General features: G+C 36.6%; 1 long non-coding RNA gene across 2 annotated transcripts in view; it reads right to left on the reverse strand.

Annotated features, from left to right (window-relative positions):
* Positions 1-24,573, reverse strand: part of LOC137859627 (uncharacterized) — a 68,785-nt gene that overhangs the window by 22,569 nt on the left and 21,643 nt on the right. The window contains exon 1 of one of the 2 annotated variants that reach the window (XR_011098421.1): positions 3,819-3,968. The exons of the other annotated variant lie outside the window; for it this stretch is intronic. This is a non-coding gene — a long non-coding RNA (uncharacterized lncRNA). Of the gene's footprint in view, positions 1-3,818; positions 3,969-24,573 lie in introns of those variants that run through there. 2 annotated transcript variants of the gene reach the window in all.

The following is a 24,573-nucleotide window of genomic DNA, read 5'->3' on the forward strand; positions in this document are numbered from 1 at the left end:
CACAGTCTCATAGACAACCAGTGTGCGTATCCTCTTGCAGGATCTTGCACACAAGGGTCCCAAAGAAAACACAACTTGTTATACTCGTTAAAACCACATTGTCCCATCATATTATTCTGACTTAGCTAGTCACCTCCTTACTTGGTTCCTGAGCAAAGGCGTGGAAAAAAAATCCGTAATGCATCACCCACTTGACTGGAAGGGAAGATAGATGACCCTGCATACTGCTAGACCATGTTTGGTTGTCCCATTTCACCCTGAAATGCAGCCAGTAAGACAGACACCAGGGTCTGAGACTATAGTCTCGGTAGAGATTTGACAAATTACATTTTCAGAACTAGCTACTACACTCTAGATGCCTCCAGATATCATCTCCCTCAATAAGCTAATGACATCTCTATTAAAATATTTTTTCACCACATAGTAGTGGTGAGAAAGTACATGGTATCTCTTTAACACGGGCATTTTAACTGTAGTTTGTGATAACTCACCATCCTGTAATAACATGATGAAATAATATGGAAGTAGTTATGTTTGCACTTTTCTTCTTCATCTTTCAGTTTAAAGATCATAGATATTGTCAACATTAACAAAAAACAATATTTCTACCCTTTTGTTGTGCCCCCTGAACATTTGGTCCAATAATATCAATGCATAACATTCATGATGACTAGCAGCAAGACAGTAGTAAAAATATACTAACAGTTACAAAGCAGCGATAAGTACTCAACACCAAGAAATAAAGAACACAGCGGAAAGGAGTCCAAATTGCCAGAAATTACTGCTCAGGAAAGAGATACTAAACTGCAGTGTTCATTTAGGTATTCACCTTAATGTACAGAGAACAAACAGAAAGAAGATACTTCTAGGAACCCAGCAGTCACTGCATAACTCATGCAACATGACAAAGGTAATTTGCAGAACTACCAATAAGAACACATTAATACATACTCATCTTGTAAGAAGACCAGTAGCATATCAAACCAGATGGACTGGTTTGTGTCAGTGTTCCTGCTAGCTTATGCCATCCCCTACTTAAGCCATTGCTTATGTACATAGCATTACCTTTCTTGACTTGTACAGTACTATCAAAATCAGAATCCTACTGCTTAAAATTGCTTTGCATACCTCTACCGTACTGAGTTTGAGCTCCAGATTTGTTCTAGACTACCATTTTTCCTGTTTATTTCCTTCATCCAGAACTTGCTACAAGCAGACAACTCCTCACTTTATAATATCGTCTTTCCTATGTATCTGAAACAAGCTTTCATGATAATCTTCAAACACCTATGGTGAGGTATTTAATATAGAGGATCCCATGAGTACACACCAAAAAATCATCAGATTTCTCATATTAAAATAGCAGTAATAAACTAAGTTGGTAATTAAAGCCATATTCTCCTCCACAGAAAAGACAAAACTCAGCATCAGACAGCAGGCAACTGCACCAGAGAGAAAGCACATTTGCTGGCTCATGGGAATTCTGTTCTATTGGTGAATTTTACCAGTTTCAGCAGCCATGGGAGGATTAGGTAGAAGTAAAGATCCAGATCCTGATGGTGGCCTACAGAACTGGGTTAAGGGCATTCAGTCTAATTCTATGAACGGGGCAGGCAGACAGTAAATAATATACATATAGAAAATGATTATTTTCCCATATAGCTCTAAGATTTCCCCCCCCACCACCACCTTTGGATTGAAATCATTCCCCTTTCAGGAAACTATAGTCATCATGCAGGTCATAATCATCAGGTACTCCTACTCAGCTCAAAACCTGCCATTAAAAATATCATGCTGACAAATGGGAATGGAGTTTTTGCTGATGAATGGATAGTACCAAATTAATTAAGTAGAAATCATGACCAACACTGGCATGAATATTACTCGTGTGAAAGCATGAGTTGACTGAAGACACCAAGAGAATGATCATCTTTATCACATAGGATTTTTGCACTAGAAGAAGTAATTTAGTGCACCCAGTCAGCAGATCCAGCAAGCAGCTGGTCCAGCCCTACCTGAAAACAGCTGAGGAACTCTCATTTAAAATAACCCGGCCCACAAAGACACATGAAATTCCTTTGAAGAAAGCCCTGACAGAAAAGTCTTGTGGGAACTTTCCATAGAGAAAAGAGGACCTCCTCCTGCAAAGCTTGTCCTCCTTCACCCCGGAAACAGCTTGCTGACCTGAAAAAGGAGCTTCTCTTGTTCAGTGGCTCAGATTAGAAATCAATAGGCTCTGGCACTGCTTCCAATTTAGGTAATAACAATCCTGCCTCTTATTCAGAGTGTCTGGAGTATGATACCTAAGGATGTGATTACTGTATTTTCTGGTTCCTGAAGGCAGCTGCAAAGATTTTCACGCATCTCCCCTCCTAAACAGATTACTGAAGGGGATTTATGCAACGGAGAATGAAGAGGCTTCCTGAGCTCCATGAGACTAATGGGCAAGGAGGGGAAGAATTTGTACACAGGAAAAGGGAGGGAGGGAGCACTGCCACATTCTTCAGCTTTTATCTAGAGGAATACTGTCAATCAGATGTTACTGAGGGGACCCATAAATGGATGTTGGTAAAGTATAGATAAGAGGCATCACCCAAATTCTCGTCATCCTATATTTTAATAGTAATGTGGTCCTTTTTTTTTTTTTTTTTTTGACTGTACCATGCAGTCATACAGACTGACCATACAGTAAGAAAGTCAAAAGGTACAGTGAATTACCAGCTGACATTGTCTTGTTTATATCTACCACATCTTAACTTCTTAAAATAAGTAGGGCTGGTTAGAGAGGCTAACTGCAGAAGTCACTTGCATGGGCTGTAAGACCGCAACAACTATAGCTGTATTAAATGTCTGAAACCCACCCAAAATCCAATGCTATGAGAGGGAGACACTAGAGCTCCAGATTTACTGTGAATACCCTACACTATTTCTAAAAGGTATCTCACAAAACTATACTACAATAAATAAGAGTATTTAAGCTGAGGTTAAGCAGAGATAGATCAGGCCCAACAGCATCTGTGAGTACAACTACCTTCCATGCTATCACGTGAGGTTTCACCAAACTTTTTATTTTCAGGAGTGGGACACTTGTATAGCACACAAGTCTCTGAGGGGCTTTGTGTTAAAGCTAGTAACTAAGCAATTACCTTGTAATCAGACACAGTGTTGACAAGGCAATCATGTGGCAACATGTAATTACACAGCATAACATTGCACATAGTATTTTGCGCTGCACCTTGAAAACATAGTGCTGCCATATTTTTTCTCAAGCTGAATAAGACTCCAGAGATTCTAAACAATGCACTCAACCTGAAAACATGATTCTCACAGCTTTTTTTGTTGACATAAGTGAAATGCCCAGACAGACCAATAAAAGGAGAAAAAAAATAGAATATACCTTCTTCACTCTCTTTTATTTAGGGTAGTATGAAGTGTCTTAAAGGAAGAGTTTGGAGACCAAACCATATATCTGTATCTTCCCCCTGGGGCACCTTCTCCAACCACTGCCAGCTGGAAGACCCACTCTCTGCACAGGCAAAATTTAGCAATTCATCATGTCAAAGAATAAGGAGAACTTCTCTGACTCTAGGGATCGATCTTAACACCCAAGGGGCACAAGGGCAGGATATAAAGTCTCTGAGTTACTGTTAATGCTGCCTTCTAGTAATAAAGGCCATCCATTCCATCCATTGTTGTTAAAATTCCGAACATATTGTTTTCTCCTAGGAGAAAGCACATGCACTTTTGGGATGTCTGAAAGGTAACCTGATGCATATGAATTAAAAGAAAAAAAAATACCACAAACACCAAATACTTACAGATTGTGGTTTAAAGAAATGACTTCTCCATAATTTTAGAATAAATGTTTGTTGCGCTTCTAATTTCTTGAGTGCTCCAGACAGACAGTTTAAATTGATGGCTTGTTAGTGAGGACTGGCCCCTTTGTGAGATGTTTTCAGAATGATTGATTTACAATAAAGTGGCTCCTGGTGGGTGCACGCAGGTGGAACTGATTCAGATCGATTCCACAGAAGCTGACTAATCAGCTGTTTAAACTGGCAGAGTGCTCAACGACAGAAACAGCGCAGCTATCATTTTCTATCTAAGATTACAAATTAACTTGTTCTGTTTATCCTGTATGCCATCAATATGGAGAGAAGCAGCTGAGACGGAAGTGGGATTCCAGACTGATGGTCTACAGCCTTCCCTACAGATGCACTTTTAAACATGGACAATGAAGGCACAAGGGGAAACCTCATTACATATTAACAAAACCAGCATCAAGCACCACCAAAAGAAGAGGACTTCTTAAATTAATTAACTGGAACGGGAAGTCAACACTATTTTTAAAACATGACCACAAAAGGACAGATCAATCCCCAAATGGCCAAAAGTAAATATGTACTGGCACTTCCTCCCCTATCCCATACAGTAACACGTACCCCATCAGTCTGTCCCTCTCTATGTACATTATATGCACACCAGAAAAGTAGCATCTTTAGAGACTGGTATTTCCAGAAATGATTAATGCTGGTAATCAACATTTCAGTCTCTACAGTCATATCCCTGAAAGTGTCATTTTTACAACAAGATGAACACCTCCACGGGGTACACAATGTATAAAGGTAAGTGAAAGGTGTCAGAGAAAATGTGGGTAAGTGAAAGGAGAATAGATTCTTCCTGTTTCAGAGATGATAACAAGAGCAGGGGCATGAGGGGGGAGAGGGCTTAGAAAAATAATTTTAACCATCTCTCATCCATAATGTTTCCTTCATATAACATCTCTAGTATTTGAAAAAACATCTTTGATTTTTTCTTTTTTTGTATACTTCCTCCCCCATTTGTCAGACATACCCCTTATTTTAATTACATTTAAAGCTGCAGGAAAACACCAAGCATGCCTTAGTGTGAGCAGCAGTTCTCATCTTGTTTACAGCAGGGGGTACAGATGTTTCTGCTAGCAAATGAGTTTTGGCCAAACTACCACATAAGTTCTGCTTCAACAGCCTTTTAGGGCTACATGCAAAAAGCGGGGAGACAGAAACAAAGGTTTAGCCTCTCTGAACCTGTTCAGTCAGGAGTCTCTCTACTGGCAGAAAATTCCGATATCTGTTTTTTTGGTCCCTTTATGTTCTGAGAACAACTAATGGCACATTCAATACCTAGAATTAAAACAAAACAAACAAACAAAAACCTACCTGACAAGAGTTAATAGCTACCACACTGATTCAAATTAAAAGTAGTTATTGAAAAATGCTTCACTAATGCCATTACCTTAAGGAACAACAACATAAATACATAGATCCCACTCCTCGCTCACAGACATTTAGGGACCCCAAGATGTGTCCCAAATCTAAACTGTTATTTCATTTTAACTTGTGAGTTGCATAACATACTACCACGCTGTCATCTGCTTCTTTCAGGTTTTGATATCAGAACTAAAAATTGTAAGCAGACACTGACTTGAAATTTGGTGGCCTAAGAGGTAAATATTTTGACAGATGTACTGCTAAAACTACTTTTTATTACTACAGAAAGGAAAGTACAACCTGATTGTCATTAATAAAGAAAAACAATGTATTATCTGCATTGTTACATGCATACTATGTGTCAAAAATTGTTGAACATATCTTCATCATGAAATAAGCTTGTGAAGGGCAATACGTTTGTTTCTATGAAGGAAAATCAAAACAAAAGTCTTTTAGGCTGATCAACCATACATCTCAATGCTCATAGAATAGATGGTACTATTTGCTGAGTAACGCAATGACGCTCATTTCAGAGAAAGCAAATAATATATATAATAATCAGGAAGCCACATGTGATCTGTGTATGCATCTCATTAGTTTCTCTGATTATCTGTGCCTGAGATTAGCCTCTTAACCTTTTTAGCTTAAAACTAAAGCACAGCTTAAAAACACTTAAAAGTGTTGGATGCCCAGCATACTGAGGTAAAATGTAGCTGCCTCTCTGTTGGCTTCCTGTTGAGACTTCAGCCCTGACCTGAAGGGATCTTTTCTGACTCTCAGACTTTTCCAGAGAGAAGAAATAATTCAGTGGTCCTGAAGGTGTAGACCTAGCTCTCTCCTGTGCAAACTGCCAAAAGCCAGCTGATTTATGTGCACTAGTATTGCGATGTGGGCTGCTCACAGAAAATTGATCTGATAGCACTCAAGTCATTTCACTCCAGACCTCAGGTTGATATGCAGCCTCAGAGGTGAGATAAGCTACCAGGTTCAGAACTTAACAAGACATGTTTCTTCAAGATAAGATTGGCAATTCAAAAACAGCTGCTGGTTGGACAACCAAGTGCAGACATTGACCATGATCTATCACACAGAATTTGGTTCACATACATGTAGTATAGACACAGAAACAGAAAATCATGCAGAAGAAGTGTGAATGAAGTATCTGAGGTTATCAACATATAAATGTATTGTATACAAAATCTAGTTGAAAAGACAAGAAATGACTTATCAACTATTCAATCAATATGAGGTGGTAAGAAGGGAAGAAGAAACCCAAGGCACAGATTCATTCTGTATTTAGAGGAGAGCAATAGCAATTCCAAACTGAGCTAGTGCATACATGTAGTGCCAGCTACACTTTTCTGACACCTTTACATCTTCTGGATGCAAGTGATGTCAACTGATTCCCACAGTGACTGAAAGACAGGAAATACCAATATGCACTCATAATGTGTCCTGTTCTCTAAGACTGCTCTAAGTTTATTTTTGACTAAATTAGGACTGTTTGAATATATTCTGTGGACATCTATGCACTCAAAGAATAACCCAGAGAGTGCTATACATGCTGCAAAAACACAAATGTGCAACTGTGGGCAAACACCATTGCCCTGCATGTGAGTGCACTGTTCTGCTCAAGAAAGAGCAGAGTCCCCAAAAATGGTTTCTCTGTATGCAAATTTGAGATGAAACCTCCAGTCCTTTTATCGTTGACCCACTCCAGCAGTGTCTGAGCTGTATCAAACTGACACCAGGAAAGTCTTATTTTAATTAAATTCAAATATATGCACAGATAGTCACAGAAAGCCTCTTCATGAAAAGTCATGTATTTTTGCTTTTAGTTTCATGCATTGCCTTTTAAGTACATAGAAATTCCCATGTACTTATGTATAACTGTCTGTTCCCCACAAGATATTAACAGTCATTTCCCTTGTTTCAAAATGTAATTGTTAGGATTTCCAGGGGAATATTAATTGTTCTGTAGTTATCTATTTGCTAAGGAAAAGAATATTATAAGGTTGGGGAAGTGAACAAAAGCACATAAGCACTGTAATCAATGATCTAATTCTTTATGTCCTTACAGGGGACCAGGCCACATTACACCTAGCAGAATCAATCTTGCTAAAACACTTCCTACGTTGACAAACCTCTGGATCTGTGGGTAAATGGTAATTTTACAAAAGTAAAAATATCAAGAAGACACAGTCCAGTAAATCTATGTGTTTAGAGAACAGGTTTTACCCTCATATTTTCTTGCTGCAATCTAGAGAGACATTGAGAGAGAGTCCTTCCCTGTCTGTCCTGCATTTTGACTTCACAACCTCATTCAAATTGAAAATCAACTTTTAAAGTGAAAGATGTGGTCACATCTCACCAGCCTCTTATAAAATCTCCCTAGATCAATTGTAAAAATGGACACTAACAAATTACACTAGGAAGTTTTCATATACTAACTGCAAGCTGATGGGGAAAAGTATTAAAGTACATTTCCTGGATGTCAATTCAGAATAAACAGCACAACCAGCCTAAACCTTTAGGGTAAAGCCCTGTTCTTACAGACCTGTTTGTTGCTGCTTCCCTCCCCCCTCTCCCCCGCAATGACGCACTTTCCTGTGGTACATATGTGTCTTTCAAGGCCCCAGATTAGCTAGGATTCATGACCATGCACTGTGAGATTCATCTGCATGAGCAAAAACTGGAAGAAAATATATTGGCCTTGAGGATTTCAGTGAAATTAAAAATGTGTTTTAAACACAAATGATCACAGCATCCCTCAGATGCAAGGATCAGGGTGGAAAGGAGACCTTAAGCAAAATTAATGAGGGAAACTTAAAGCTAGAGGTAAGACTTACATAAAAGAGCACAAATAGTGGTAACTGATGTAAACTCTGTTACTCAAACATTTGGGGAAAGACCTGGAAAAGCCAGCAATGATTAGTCTGATGTTGACTGTCAAGAGACTAAAAGAACTGTCCTTATGATAAATCAGACATTTAATATTCTAGGTACAAGACTGTAAGTCCTCAATGAACAGTTATCTAAAATAATTTCTTAATAAAGAAGAGTTTTTAGGACTTTTGAGGATGAGAAGTTCTCCTCGAGGTACAAAGAGGTGATGCTAGCCTTTGAAACAACTAAAGAAAACTTCTTGTCAAAGATATTTCTTCTGATGTGTGTAAACTGTTGAGCAATCAATCATGAGTGGGTTTTTGGTGCTGCTTTTGATCTTGAAATTGCATGTGTACAGCTTAATTGCCCATAGGCAAGAGCTGAGGGAGTAAGTTGTGTTTTTGTTTTTTATATATATATATATATATATTTCCTATTCAAAGGAAAAATAGCTGTCTTCTGTATTCAAAATCTGTTGGTCAAACCAAACCTTTCATTTAATGTTTCTCACTGTGGTGTGTGTACAAAAGACAGAAGCAAAGAGACAGCAAGTATGGAATTTTTATCAAAGATTTGCACTGCAGGGAACCAGCTTTAGATCTAAATCTAGTCAAGAATGCAATAGGGGTTTCTTCCCAGGTGGGGATAAGATAATTAACATAATTCAGGGAAGAAAATTAATTGTGATAGATTAGAATATTTTATATCAAATGCAAATTTCCCATTGATTTTTGTACTTGAATTCTAACAGCTATAATATATCGAAGATAGGGAAGTATAATAATAATGATGACATTAATAGCACTCTAGTGTAAAGAATTATTAAGACTTAAATGTGATACTTTTCAATAATGGTAGATGAACTGATTTCGAGGCATATTCAATGAGAGCTTCATGCATTGATTTAATTTAGTTTTATACTCAGTAAATTGGACTGATGTCATGTCACATAACTATCCTTAATCTTGAAAAGTAAGAAAATTGAAGGATATATATATATATATATATATATATATATATATATATATATATATATATATATTTCCCCCTCTCATCCAGAGCCCGTTAATAGTTATATTGTTTCTGGGTTTCTGGGCAGTAATTTATGTTTGGTACCACGTTCACTATAAACAAGAGGATAAGAGAACAGTTAAGGTCTATACCTTTGGCACTAAGGTGAATATACTTGTTTTCTCAGAACTACTTGGAACATAACATGAACTGGGTCTGCAAATGGGGATCCTGGGGTCTGGGTACAGCTATCCACATCCCACATGTATGAGAGCTACATAAATTATCTAGCTACATAAATTATCTATTTGTATTAACCTAATGGGCCAACCTAACTGGTAAGGCCCCTTTGTGTTTTGTCCCTGAGCACGGTGGAAGAGCTGGCCAAGCCACTTTCCATCATTTATCAGCAGTCCTCGCTATCAGGGGAGGTCCCAGTTGACTGGCAGCTAGCTAATATGATCATTTACAAGAAGGGCTGGAAGGTAGACCTCTGAAACTATAGGCTTGTCAGTTTGACCTCAGTGCCTGGGAAGCTCACGGAGCAGATTATTTTGGGTGTCATCACGCAGCACTTGCAGGGCAAGCAGGCAATCAGGCCCAGTCAGCATGGGTTTATGAAAGGCAGATCCTGCCTGATGAACCTGATCTCCTTCTATGACAAAGTGACGTGCTTGGTGGATGAGAGAAAGGCGGTGGGTGTGGTCTACCTTGACTTCAGCAAGGCTTTTGACACCATTTCCCACAGCATTCTCCTCAAGAAACTGTCTGCTTGTAACTTGGACTGCTGTACGCTTCATTGGTTAAAAACTGGAGGGGTACCAGGCCCAAAGAGTCATGGTGAATGGAGTCAAATCCAGTTGGAGGCCGGTCACTACTGGAGTCCCCCAAAGCTCGGTACTAGGGCCAGTTCTCTTTAATATCTTTATCAATAATCTGGTTGAGGGGATTGAGTGCACCCTTAGTAAATTTGCAGATGACAACAAGTTAGGTGCATGTGTCGATCTGGTCAAGGGTAGGAAGGCTTTGCAGGAGGATCTAGATAGGCTGGACAGATGGGCTGAGGTCAACTGTATGAGGCTCAACATGGCCAAATGCTGGGTCCTGCACCTGGGGCTCAGTAACCCCAAGCAGAGCTACAGGCTGGGAGATGAGTGGTTGGAAAGCTGCCAGGCAGAGAAGGACCTGGGAGTATTGGTGGATAGTCGGATGAATATGAGCCAGCAGCGTGCTCAGGTGGCCAAGAAGGCCAACGGCATCCTGGCTTGCATAAGAAGCAGTGTGGCCAGCAGGTCTAGGGAAGTGATCGTCCCCCTGTACTGGGCTCTGGTGAGGCCGCACCTCGAGTAGTGTGTTCAGTTTTGGGCCCCTCACTACAAGGAGGACATGGAGGTGCTCGAGAGAGTCCAGAGAAGGGCGACAAAGCTGGTGAGGGGTCTGGAGAACAAGTCCTACGAGGAGCGGCTGAGGGAGCTGGGCTTGTTCAGCCTGGAGAAGAGGAGGCTCAGGGGTGACCTTATCGCTCTTTATAAGTACATTAAAGGAGGCTGTAGAGAGGTGGGGGTTGGTCTATTTTCCCATGTGCCTGGTGACAGGACAAGGGAGAATGAAATAAAGTTGCGCCAGGGGAGTTTTAGGTTGGATATTAGGAAGAACTTCTTTACCGAGAGGGTTGTGAGGCATTGGAATGGGCTGCCCAGGGAAGTGGTTGAGTCACCATCCCTGGAGGTCTTTAAAAGACCTTTAGATGTTGAACTTAGTGATACAGTTTAGTGGAAGACTTGTTAGTATTTGGTCAGAGGTTGGACTCGATGATCTTGGAGATTTCTTCCAACCTAGATGATTCTGTGATTACAAAAACTATGTATGGCATAGTATGTTACAGCTCTCTACAAGAAAACATTTTTATATGAAAAGATAAAAATAATAGAATGCATGCAATTATCATGTTTGTTGCTTTTATTTTTTAAAAACATATTTCTGCATGATATAAGAGGAAGAGTCTCTTCCTGGGATGAGAAGCAAAAGGAGGAAAAGTTTAGAAGTCAGGCCTGGGTAGGCCATCAAGTCCTCGAAAAGGCAAACAGAGATTCTGCTTTGGCACAAGAACAGGGAATGACATCTACCAATTACTATTTTTTATGGCATTTGAGTAGCACCATGGGAGTTTTATGAGAAACAAATAAATGCAAACAGATCTTAAGACTGGTGCAAAACAAAGATGAAGACTGTCTTTTCTGACATAGGTCAACAAGAGAAAGAGACTTCAGGGGAAACCCGCTGAATTTCAAATGAAAAGTGAACCTGTATGTGTAGCAGATGCAATTGCACCTGAACATAGACCTGAAAAGCTGCAGTTTAACAGAGGTGAACAGAAGACATACATTCTTAAAATGCGGCAAGTATTTCGTACCAGAGACTACTCTGCATCCAGGCTATCAGGTCTGATCTTGTTGGGAGTGCAATACCCTGCAAAAATTTCTTACCCCAAGCAGAAGCTTACCAGAGTCTCTGTGTTTACTAGAAGGTGGTTTTGACTTGGGGCTTGGTTACTCAGCAGGCCTGCCAGCAATCACATCTTTAATTTGTGGATGGAGTCTTTATGCTCCCGGGCTGTGGGGTCACACTCAGGCATTAAAAGAGATTGATTTGACCTTGAAATAGAGGTCAGAAAATCATTTGAGATGCAGGATCAGTTCTTCAATTTCAGCTTTGATGTTATACAATTTCTGCAATTTTACAGTTTCCAGTATTACTTCCCATTTTAAAAAAGAGGTACAGATGCAGATGGAAGACTACTATATTCTAACTTAACTGGTGGTGAATAGGAATCTGTGGTTTTGAAAATGCATTTAGATATCAGTCTTATCTAGTACTCTGGTTGGCAGCTTCCTGGAAAAGTATTGACCAGTGTTTGAAAATTCTGATTTAATAAAGCAGAGGAGGTAGAGAAATTGACCAACTTTTTTTTTTTTTTTTAATATAAATAAATGAATATATGCAGTTTTGAAAGAGAAAGTTTGCAATATTTCCTCTTAGTAGGTGTAGAAAAGAAGGCCAATGGTTCATTTCACAGTATAAGCATGTGGCTATATGACATTTCTATGTGAATAACATCCCTTTGAAATACTGTAACAAGTATTAACCAATGCTCATATAGAATACTGAATTATGACTCCATTCCAAACCTAACTAAATTGCTAAACATGTTCAAAAATATATTCATATAATTAATGGGTGTACTGATTCGTGGCAGCTGTCCAGAGAATTAAGGCAAGTGTTTTTTTAAAGCTATTAAGCTATTTTATCAACATTAAATAATTAAAAAAACAAACAAAAAAAAACAACAACAAAAAAAAACAGCTCTTGTTTCTTACAGGTAAAACCAGAACTCAGCTAAACAAAAACACATCATCCACATAATAAATGGCATAAAAGTGGCATGCACTTATTTCATAATACCAAACAGGTATCGTTAAAGTTTCATTTTAAACTCCCTTGATGTCCAAATTTGTTTGCAACACTTCATGAGACAAAGGATATGACCCATAAGGCATGAAAACAAAATTCACCTTTATTCTGCATTGCTAGAAATAGCTCAATTTTGCTCTAATTTGGAACTGCAAATACAATATGTCACAGCACGCTTTCTTTGCAAAGCATGATTAAAGTAATTCCTCAGATAACTGCTTAAGTTACCTCCAAATACTTCTTTGGAATGTTTTTTTACTTCATTTGTATCTTGGTATGGACTTTTGTGTCAGTTGTATATGTTGTAGTATGTTTTATTTTTTTATAAGATAAATTCTAGAACACTATTTCTAGAATTGACCAGGGTGTTCTCTGCCAGGTTGTTATAATTATTAGGAAAAAGTGTACTAAAATAATTCTCATGAAATGTAATTTTACATTGAAACATGCCATTTTAAATGAAAACTTAGGCAAGAATTTATGATCTAAAATTAAAAAAAATTACACTTGAAATTTACAGTAGAATCGTTGAATTTGGCTCTAATGGGTCTAAGTCCATTTGATTGAAGTCTTGCAGCCCATGAAACTGAGCCAAAATACTTTGAGTCACAAGACACATACTGCATATGCCCTCCCAGAAATACTCCTCTCTGAAATAACAAATAGAGCATACTGATGTCTGAGAGCTATTTCAAAAGAAAACAAGGTCTTTTACGTCCACCTTTCTTTAAAAGATATATAGCCTGAACCAATCACATGTGGGTAGAGTCCTTCCTTTTAAATTTTATTGAAAAAAAAATTAAAAAAAATTGCTCATTTATGCATGAGGAGTACTCGTGACAAAAATAACATGAAAAAAAAAATGACAGACCAGTTCTCAATGTGCTTCACCTAGACAGAGAAACAAACGTGTACATTAACTGAACTTAAAAAAATTGACACAGATCCAAACTATGGGCTACATTTTGTAAAAGGCATTCATTATCACAAATCTCTCACTCTTCCATCTGCTAACTATGGTCAAACTCCATTGTGAAAAACATCACTGTTCTTTGTGACAATTACTTTACCTTGTAAAATTCATTCTGATTACAACTGCTAGTATACAATAATGAAATTTTAATTTAGAGAGTCTGAGAGTCAGATTTGTGACTTCTGTGCTGAACATCTGTGTAAGTAGAATATTACTAGGATGCCCCAAGGAATTATTTTTAAAAAGCTTTTTTGATTCAAAGGCTTTATGGATTTCAAACACCTTGCAAATAAATAATCATCAATAATACAAACTGTAATTAATTTTGAATATACAGGAAACATAAAGAGTATTATTCATTTGGAATTTAAAAGTTTATCAAATGTATTGAATTAGCAGCACATTTAAATATTGATTCCTTGGTAAATTCTCAGAAAAGTCACTCACAATGAGCAAAGGAGATAACTTCATCAATATTAATAGAACACAGTCTTTAATAAGTAGAGTGCCTGAAGAACGTGTTAGTAGGATGATCCAGCTTTAGCAGGGAATAGCAAAAATGCTTCCATAATTCATAATCCTTTCTAAAGCGCATTTTTCAAATATAGAATATATTGTCTCTCATGTAATTTCATCTCATAGGATGTTTTATATATTTGACTCTCATAGGTTAAAAGAAATCTCCCGCAGATTTTTATTTCCTTTCCAAGAAGGCACACTTTCATTCTTAGTGTGGATTCCATTGCCTAAATTTGCTACAGTATTGTCAAAATGATTCAGTACTCCATTTAATGTCTATTTCAGAATCTCTTTGACAAACACTTTAATTTTATCTCTCTTGTGTAAATCCATAAAACAGCATGATCTAAAAATTCCTAACAAACTTATTAATGAAAATTTAAATATCCATGTGTTACTTATGCAGTTTTCAGTTAATTATATAGCAATAGTCTCATATATACCTTAATTAAATTAATTATTGATTAGTACACTTTACCCTGATATTTCATTAACACACAATAACTGTCTCATTATATCTGGATGAAGTTTTAATTAATTAAAAGTGTGGCTGGAAGTACAAAGTTAAGGAAACAAATGCAACAGCAGATTAGTTTAAAATCAAAGAACCAAGTAAGAATAAACATGTTAATTACATTAAAAAAGAAGAATTAGTGAATAAAATACTTTGACAGCTTAAAGAAATTGATTCAATAAAGACAGTGTGTGATAATTTCTAAAGGATTAGAGTTTTAGCAGTAGGAAGCGTAAATCCATCTACGAGGCAAAGCAGGAGAATTCTTAAAATATTATTGTAACACTTGTAGGATTTTGTCCTTTGGTTATTTCTGACAGACTCTCTTACATTTTAAGCAGCATCCTCGATATCTAAATATGTAATTATGACTGTTTATTTTCACACTCATCAGCTATGAGCTATTTCAATAGGGTGATGCTGTAATTCTCACAAGATCTGGCAAATGATTCACGGCACTTTTATGTTGTCATTAACTGTCACATTTCTTGAGTTAAATATGAGCCCTGTCACTTGAAAGTCGGAAAGCCACTTCTAAATTTCTCAATTTCATTAGCAATTGATTCAAATCACTTCCATAAAAGAGCCTGGATTGACATATGAATTGCAGTGGTTCCACAGCTTAGTGATTAATTAAGCAGGCTATCAGGCTCACATTCAGCTATTTACTAACCTGAAAATTCTTGCTTCATTATACAAAGTTTTCTAATTATTACATGTAATTACTGTATTTATCTTTTCTGGGTTTTGAAAAAAGTTAATTGGTGGAAGATAATAACAAACCATCTAATCGGCAAAGCTTTACCAGCAATAACAAAAATACATACGCAGACCTGAAGCAACGTTAAAACTCCTTGATGCAATGGACTGTGAAATGTATCGTCAACATAAAAGTACATATTTCCTTTAAAAATGGAAAAAGGTGTCAGCATGTGATATTCAAAGCATACACAGTGCAGCGGTGCAATTGATACAGTAAAGTGCATGCTTTGTGCTGGGCTACCATCCTTCATGGTATGATATGAATGTAAACAAACATACATACATAAACACCCGTCTGTTATCCTTGACAGTAAAGAGAATTGAGGGAAAAAATTGACTTATGTTTAACCACACACACGCCATAAAAAGGAGATGAGATACCACAGAGTAGCTGGAAGATGATAGCAGCCCATTGATTTGAAAATAAAAAGTTAATTTCTAAATCCTTCAATATTACAGTCTTTGTTGTTTTTGAATAAGGAATTAATAAATGTAGCTATTCTGCATCTAAACCCTTTCCACTTTCTTTTCCTTAAAATAATGTGAGTGACACAGTGACTCATCTAAGTGCTGAGAGATTAGCTTGCTTTTTATTCTTCTTCTAAGTATCTACAGAAAGAGAGATTCCAGAATACCCTTTGCTAAAGCTAGGTTAGGCTTCTTCTAACAATGTCACTTATGTTGCTAGCTCATCACCTATAAATTTCTCCAGACATAAATCTTGTAAGATTTCCAACTTGTGCGCTTTCCAACATCAAGGAAAGCTTAATCAGAAACTGTAATTTAAAATGAGGCTCAAACATTTAATCCTGTCTGAATGCTACTGTTTACAGAATTGCGTTTAATTTACAGCTGGATGCTCATGTTGATCATTTGTAGACCACAGAAAATGCAAGTCATGACAGAAACAATGGTTTTTCAGATCATGCCCCAAGGTAATATTTACTCATTACTATGAACAATACACCTGCAAATCCAAAACCTGTTTTAGATTACCCTGACAATCACAGATTTTGGGTAGTAATCAACACTATTTCCTTGGGTGCTGTGCAAATATGACGAAGGGAGAACCCTTCCACTGAAGGTTTTGGTGTTTAAAATACTCAGGGAGATTGGTTTAAAGAAACATGCAAACAAGTGTCTTAATATGTCTCTACCTTAAGATTAAATACTTTTTCTGAGCACAAAGGGAAGCTGTTGGGGTTGTGGTTTTTTTTTGCAGCATGTTTGGACTAAAAATCACCATAGGCCTATATTGTACTGTCATCTGTTATATTATAATTACTTTCTGTCAATAACCTTGGAGCCAAACGCAAGCTAGTGACCTGGAGATGAAATACTCTATATCTTATTGCACTCTGCTGTGTACACTGTTGCATTAAAATCAAATGAAATTTGTTTTCTTACAGGACTGTGAATCCCTGTAACATTCTTATTACATTAATGAGAGTCAAAGCACAAGTGTAAAGATAATAAAAGTTGTTAGCTGCAATTAAAATAACCCAATAAAAGAAAGTAAGTCTTCATATTCTTAGAGCAGTTTAAACATCTTGACCTCACAAAGAAAGGTAATTGTTCTTTGCATTGTAGCTTTATTCAGAGGCCACAATCAAAACCCGAGTCCATCATAAACATATTCTAGGACATAGTCTTCACTTAATGAAGCCATGCAATCCAAGGATGATCTCGACAAAAGAAAGACCCTGAGAAAGACCATATTGGAAGTCCTGAGGTCATTGAAAATGCTTTCCTATAGAGAATGGCCAATAAGGTTGGCACAGAGAACTGAAACAGCAGATCCATGACAGCAGGTAAAAGCTGAATAAACAGAATTTAAGTACCAGTACAGAGTCCTATCTGCTGAAACTGGATTTTTTAATCAGGTGCCAGAGGTGTGTAAGAGCATAAATCTCACAGACCTTCAGAGTCAGTTACACTCTTAAACCACTTTTGAAAACCCCACCCTGGACTATTCTGTCCACTGGCTGTTATTGAACTGTTTTTGATGTTTTTTATAACTATAAGCAAGATTATTTTCAACTCTGCACCTCAAGATGCCTTCTCAAGAAAACAAATTGATTTTATGGATTATTGGTTTTAAACTCAAAGAGCATAGCTGTAGGTTCCTAACAGCTTGGGGATCTGAATACCTGAGAAAGCCAACACTGAGCAGACTTATCTGCTCAGAACCAGAAGTCAGCAAAGATTTCTTTCTGTACTGTTGTTTGGAGAAGAGCTGGAGAGACTGCAGTGTTTTAGAACTTATGCTCACTTTACCCTTCCAGCTATATGGCTGACACAGCTTTACACAGCTCTAAAATTTCTCAGTCAGTGATGTAGTCATGTTCACAGAGAAATAGACTTTTCCCATTCACCATGACTGCAGCAATGTAGGTAAAACATTCTGAGAATATATTGTTTTGAATGACATTGCTTTCACAGGAACAGAGATAGCAAATCAACATGTCTTCTCACAGACAGACAGATTCAGTTGAACTCTTACTTCTACCTCCTAAGTGAATCCAACATTAGTCAGGCCCACTATACTTTTCAGGAGGTTGGCAGTGTAAGTTATTTTTACAACGTCACAGAACATAAAGAAATAAGTCCAGGGGCTCATACTTTAAAATTACAATGATCGTATTTACTTGACAACAAAAGGTACAAATTCAAAAGACTGAAAATGTTTTAAGAAGCTTCATGTGGTTAGACGTGGGTGTCAAAACACAGTGCCACTGCCTACAAGATCATAGTTGCCACCGTATACCTCCTGTAAGAACTAAAATAGCAGTTTTATTTAATTTGGTCTATATATATATTTATATATATATTTGTTTAAACAAAATAAGGCATTACTGTGGCAAACACTTGGAAATAGCATACAATCTAACTGTGCAGAAACATTTTTGAGTTGATCAAAAATAAAATTGAAACAAAGCTTAGATAAGAGGCTAATTATTGGTGCTTATGTATCAAAAGAATACCAAGAATTCTGTTTGACTGAATATTTTTTTAAATTAATAACTATTAGTTTTTTAAAAGTAATGATTGCTTTCAAAAAAAAAAAAAGAAAGAAAAGAAAGAAATCACATTCATTAACTGTCACTCCAACTACTAAAAAATAAATTCTGTATTCCTCTTGATTAAAATACACTAAAATATTGATGGCAAGTTTGTCTAAAGGGCTGTAAAATACTGTATGATTTTACAACTTTCATGGATATGCGATCTATCTGGGAAAATGCAAGATTACTGCACACCTGTATGCCTTATTCAAAGATGTTTTAAATGAGTCTGCAACTTCCACACAGTGATCAAACACAAGTAAGAACTGGAAACCACATTGGTTGAACTGATTGTCATCTAAATGAGAGCTGGATTTATAAGAATGCATTAATAATGAAATGTCTTCCATGTTCCAATATAAACATATATTTAGATCACTGATGGTAATCATAACTCTTACAGTCAATAGAGTGAATAATGCTGTCTATAAACAGGGTTCATAGACAATGTGGAATTTGTAATTGTTAGTGTTTAATAAAAAGTCAAAGAAGGCTCGAATGTCCAAAAACTAGGAAATAAGAATAACTAATATTTCATCTCTGTATTAATTCATGCTTATATAATGACATAGAAAAACATTTGGTTGGTTTTAACGGAGAAAGAGGATAAGAAAAAGTGATTTGAAGTCAATCTCATAACCAAGCTCTATGAGATGAACATTCTCATCAGTGATGTAAAACAGCCTTAGCTGTATTTACCATCATGGCCAGCACAAAACAAAACATATTCAATGATGCAATGCAATGAACCTCAAGATACAGTATGAGCAAAGGCTGTAGTAAAGCTGCTAATAACTCATCTTAGCAAGTTTACTTTCAGAAAGAGACTTTGAAAGAGAGCAGAAATCACCATACTCCTTTGCTCAAAACTCTACTGACTTATGAAGACCAGGTAATGCTATAGCATATGCAACAGCAGACAAAATGGAAAAGTTGCAACTGAAACAGATCAAAGCAGCAATGAGACATTTGAATGAATAAATCAAATAGTATTGCTTAGACACGATAACTTAACAAAACTAAGCTTAGCAAAAACAAACACAAACAAACAAAAAAACAACACCCACAGCCTTTACCATATGTAGGGTATGCTTTAGGAACATTAGAAGTTTTCTTAGAAATGAATGGAATAAGAAAACATGAAAAATTTTGCAATTTCTCAAAAGTACTATAGCAAAGGTAGCAACCCAAATACAGATTGAAATAATCCAGACTCGATCTCACCCACTCCAATGAGTTTGATGAACCTTTCATTGTTCACACACTGGCACAAGAGAGAGGAAAATCAAGCCAGGAATACTGTCGCAGCAATTATATAAATTCATCATTAAAAGCAGTTTCAGCAGACTCAGCGAAATGAAAGCTATTCTATAAAGAATACTTCCAAGCATCCCACTTTGAGGAAGCAAGAGTACCTATACAGGAGATTAAGGTGAGGAAAGGCATGTGCTTCCCTTCTGTGTAGCCACAACTGTGGGCATTCAGCTAATCCCTAAATACCATGTCACCTGCACCTGTCAACCAGGGCCCTGTGCTACATCACATCTACCTGAGAAGATGTATGCTGGCAGCTACCATAGCACAACTGCTGTCTCATGAGTGCACTCCTGCTTACTTTCCAGCAGGCTGCTGGAGTAGTTATAGCTTGAGATTTAAATAAGCAAATGCAGGAAAAAAATGAAGAGTAGACGATGTGTCCTGCTGAAAGAAAGACAATATTTTCTTCATAATATTTTCTCCAAAATTTACCTTTAGGAGTGTCAAGAATGTATGAGCTGGACTGAGGTCCAGATTATGAGTACAAGGTTGGACTTAAGCTTTTTCAATTAAATTCTGTTCTTTGGTTCTGTTTTTCTGCTGCCCTTTTTACAGGAGGAAAAATGGAACAAGGATTAAAAAAAAAAAAAAAAGTTAGTAAAAAAGTTAAAAAAAAAAAAAGTAAAAAAAAAAAAGTTAGTAAAAGGGTATTAAAGAAACTCAAACACTTGGAGAACCAAAAAGAACATCCTTTTGAATTACAAAAATAAAGCTTTGTATAGTAAAAATCGTCAATTGCTGCACTCTGCTAAAAGACACAGGAAGACCTAGGTCTTTTCCCTATGGCAGCATAAAATAACTTCTCATTGCAACATGGCAGGTCTGCTAAACAATAAATTATTTATATCCTCTCCTTAAAAACCAACCAAACAAAAACCACTGTCCAACTCCCCTTAGCTAAACAAATGCTTCAAGTGTGCCAGAAATGTTACGTTTTCAATTAAATATTCAGAGCAATAATTGCTCATATTCTTACTCTCCAGGAGCTCCACCTAACTGCCAACAGATTATACTTTCCCAATTGACTTCAACAGAAATATCTTTGGGAAATTCTTATTTTCCATTACTACTAAATGTAGTGCATTTCATATACAATAATAATAATAAAAACCTAAGCAAATTATTTGGAAGAGCTGGGGCTTCTTTGTGCTGCACAATAGGATGCCCTCACATGAAGTATTGTATGTTTTTGCCTCTCCAGAAGTACAATAGAATGGAATTGAAAAGATCCACAAAAGGGAAATAAAGCTTTTGAGAAGCATGGTGGAACATACATCTATTAAAAACTGGCTGAATTCATAGTTATTCAACTTTGAAAAGTTGGATAGCTACAGGATTCTTGATTGCAAACAGCAACATGAAAACTGATCAGACTTCAGTTTTGAGAATATTTGGTACCCTGCTATGAGAAACAAGAGTTATGATGTTATTATAAACATCATAAACGAAAATCTAAAACCAATTAAAGTAGATACTTTGTGTGCAACATATACCTGGAACAATCTGTCTATATCATCTCTTGTGAAATATTTCTTAAAACTTTAATCCTGGTAAAGAATCTTTTAATGCTACCAGATTGGCAATTGGAACTTCTGCTTGAAAATGTGAAAATACTGGTTTCAGCAAACAAATGCATCCTCTCCTGGAGAAAATGGAAGTCTCGTTGATATCTCATATGAAAAAAATTGTTATAGCAGTTGGCCAGCAACAAGCAGCTGTTCAGACTGGGACCAATCATTACAGCTGATGCAAATTCTGGCATAAAACAGGAGGGATTTATTTTAGAAAACCTCCGTTGTCTTTTCTGTGGCTTCATGTTGAATATTCTGGGCCTATGAAATTACAAATTACAGACAAAAGCAATCATCTCAAATGTCCACTGAAATTACAACAAGTAGACCACTGTCCTGCCAGTAAAAACTTATTCATCACTCTATATTTACAAGTTCTTTGTCCAATCTGTTTTTAATTGTATAAACTTAATCTCTAACAGTCTGGCTGCAGATAAGGTCTAACATACCCCAGCACGAACAGAAATCCCTTAGTGGTGGCCTATTTTCCATTCTCAATGGTTTTAAAGTGGCACAAAAACTGATGCATCATATGACTGATCATGATTTAAAAGCAGTAGCTTTAAAAGCTCCATGAATACTTACTTGGCTTAACAATACTCTTCTAAGACTGCTAGGCATACGGAACACCTTTATGACTGCTGAGACATGCCAAGTGAAGTACACAATCAATACAAGAGCTGATCTGTGCCTCAGAAACAACCATTGACTTTTATTTTGCTGTCGTTTTGTTTTTGTTTTTTCCTTTTGTTTCTTTTTAAATACACTAACTCTTTCTATGCATTTGGGGTTAAAAAAAAAAAAAAAAAAAAAAAACAGATTTACAATTCTTGCTTAGTTGAGACAAATTCACAATACACATATAGGAAGAATCATCTTTCTCATCTTCCAAACTCATTCAGATGCAAGGCAGCTGCTGCTCTAGTTGCAGTTTGTGTTACTTTGTGTGCACTGTCAAGTTACTTTTTTGTCAAGCAACCCTTAAAGTTCACATTTCGTACCTAACATAATATCAAATGCTCCACCAGTATTTTTTTGATTATTATTTTTAACTGCAGTAACAGCAAGATTGTATAAAATGCAGAAATACCACAACAGAATAAGAAAGCTTAACAGATAACTTTGTCTTGATGTTTTCCCAGACCTTACATCTCAGCAGACCCATCTTGAAGTTTCAGTTCTTAGCTCTTGGAGATAATTTGTGAAGTATGAAGTCTTGAAACATTACTGCTTAGCTGTCATGACCGAGTCTTTCCACACAACACTAGTTATAGAACTGGCTTTAAAATTGTAGCAGAAATCTGGTCCTAGTGGTCTAAATACATGTATTATAAGTCTCCAAAAAGGATATTAAACAAGTATTTATTTGTTAGTTGGTTAAACTGGTTTCAGATTGAGTGTCCTTTAAAGAAGCAAGAGGAGAACTATGTCACCTCAAAGCAGACCCAGGGCCATACAACCCTACTGTCTGGTTTAAATGGGAAAGATAGCCCCTTTCTTATAAAAGCTCTTTCCTATCAAGCTCTTTCCTAACCCTTTTTCCCCTTTCCTATCAAGCTCTAACAAGGATCCCAATTTAAGCCTACCAGGAGAGGACTGAAGCAGTCTCTAAAAATGCATAATGCATTTTATTGGTATTCAAATTTGGATTTTGAAAATAAAATAAAATACAAACATAAAATAAAATACAAATAAAATAAAATAAAGCTAGGTCCACTTTTAATTTCAATGTCTTAAGGTGTTATTTCAGCTGCACACAGTGTCCCTTTTGGCTAAAGGAACATTCTAGTGCCATGTAAGTATTCTGCAATTATGCTGAGTTATCAATTACAGATGTTTGAATTTAAAGTGACACATAATCCTGTATTCACTCACACTTTAATTTGAATCATTGGTACTAGTATATTGCTACAGCAGACAACATACTGTCGATTAGCAGGTTTACAGTGAATCCCTTCTGGAGTCCATCATTTCAATATTTACTTAAACAAACTCCATATGATCTACTTTACTATAGTACATATTCTGGTCTTTTCCTGTCTGACATAGCTGTATAGAAGTACATTTTATTTTGAGCTGTGTATACATCTTGCACATAAACACATTAATAAATGCAAAAGATTAATCTCTAGAGAATTTAAAAATATGAAATTGTAATAATTACATTTGTTTATGCTTGATTATTTAAGGTTGACAACCTGAGGCTGTATTTTTAATAAGCAATAACTGTGCATGGCATAAATTAGCTTAGATTTGCATCAGGGAAGGAAGAATTCCTGAGTTCTATTTCCTGTTGCACATAACAAGCAGATGCCTGTACATTGGACAGAAAATAAAACAATCATTTCTTGTCCCAGTCAAATAATTTCTTCTGCCTAATGGAACCAAGCACACTTTTACACGTGTAGAAGTCAAGCAATGAATACAGTGTTCCTTAGTATCTCAGATCCTGCCTAGCTCCACAGCTTACTCAGTGCAAGATATACTTGCTTATGTAATGCTGAGCTACTGCAATCTATGATTTTCATTGTTGCAACAGAGGACTAGGAAGCTCCAAGCAAACAAAAGCTCAGAATGTGAACCTGACAAATATTTTCCAAACCAGAAGTCATTTTATAAATTTACTTTGGGTCAAGTGAGCCCTAAAACAAAGGATTTCCTTAGCACAAAAAGACATATTTCCCACATTGAGAACAAACCCAGAGGCCACTGAGAAACAGGCCTAAATGCAAATACAGGAACTGTATTCTGTCTGTATTTTAATTCTGTTATTCAAGAATAGCTCTTCTCAGAAGATTTCAGGCCATTCTATACTTGTGAAGGATTTATTCCTCTCCACAAAAAAAAAAAAAAAAAGGAAACGTAATCATAACCATATTTGACGTTAGTACATCATTTGAAATAGCTGATCAATGAAAAAACCTTTAGATATTTGCGTCTGCAGTTCCAGACATTACTGTAAAAAAAACTTCCTAGCTTGGCTAATAAACCTTCAAAAATTGTGATTTTTGCACATTTTTCTAAAAGGAGAATGCCACGAAGAACATTTGGTACAATATACCATGCAGTAAAGTGCCAAGGAACTGTATGACAGTATCTCACCAAGAACATTTAGGATCAAAGCAGATGGATTACTGACTATGTGATCAGATGAAAACCAATGACAAGGTGCAAGAAACATTACTCAGTACTTTCTCAAATATGGTGAAAGGCATCTCATTATTCATTAGGTTAA

This window comes from Anas acuta, chromosome 7, assembly GCF_963932015.1.
Source record: "Anas acuta chromosome 7, bAnaAcu1.1, whole genome shotgun sequence".
Lineage (NCBI taxonomy): Eukaryota > Metazoa > Chordata > Aves > Anseriformes > Anatidae > Anas > Anas acuta.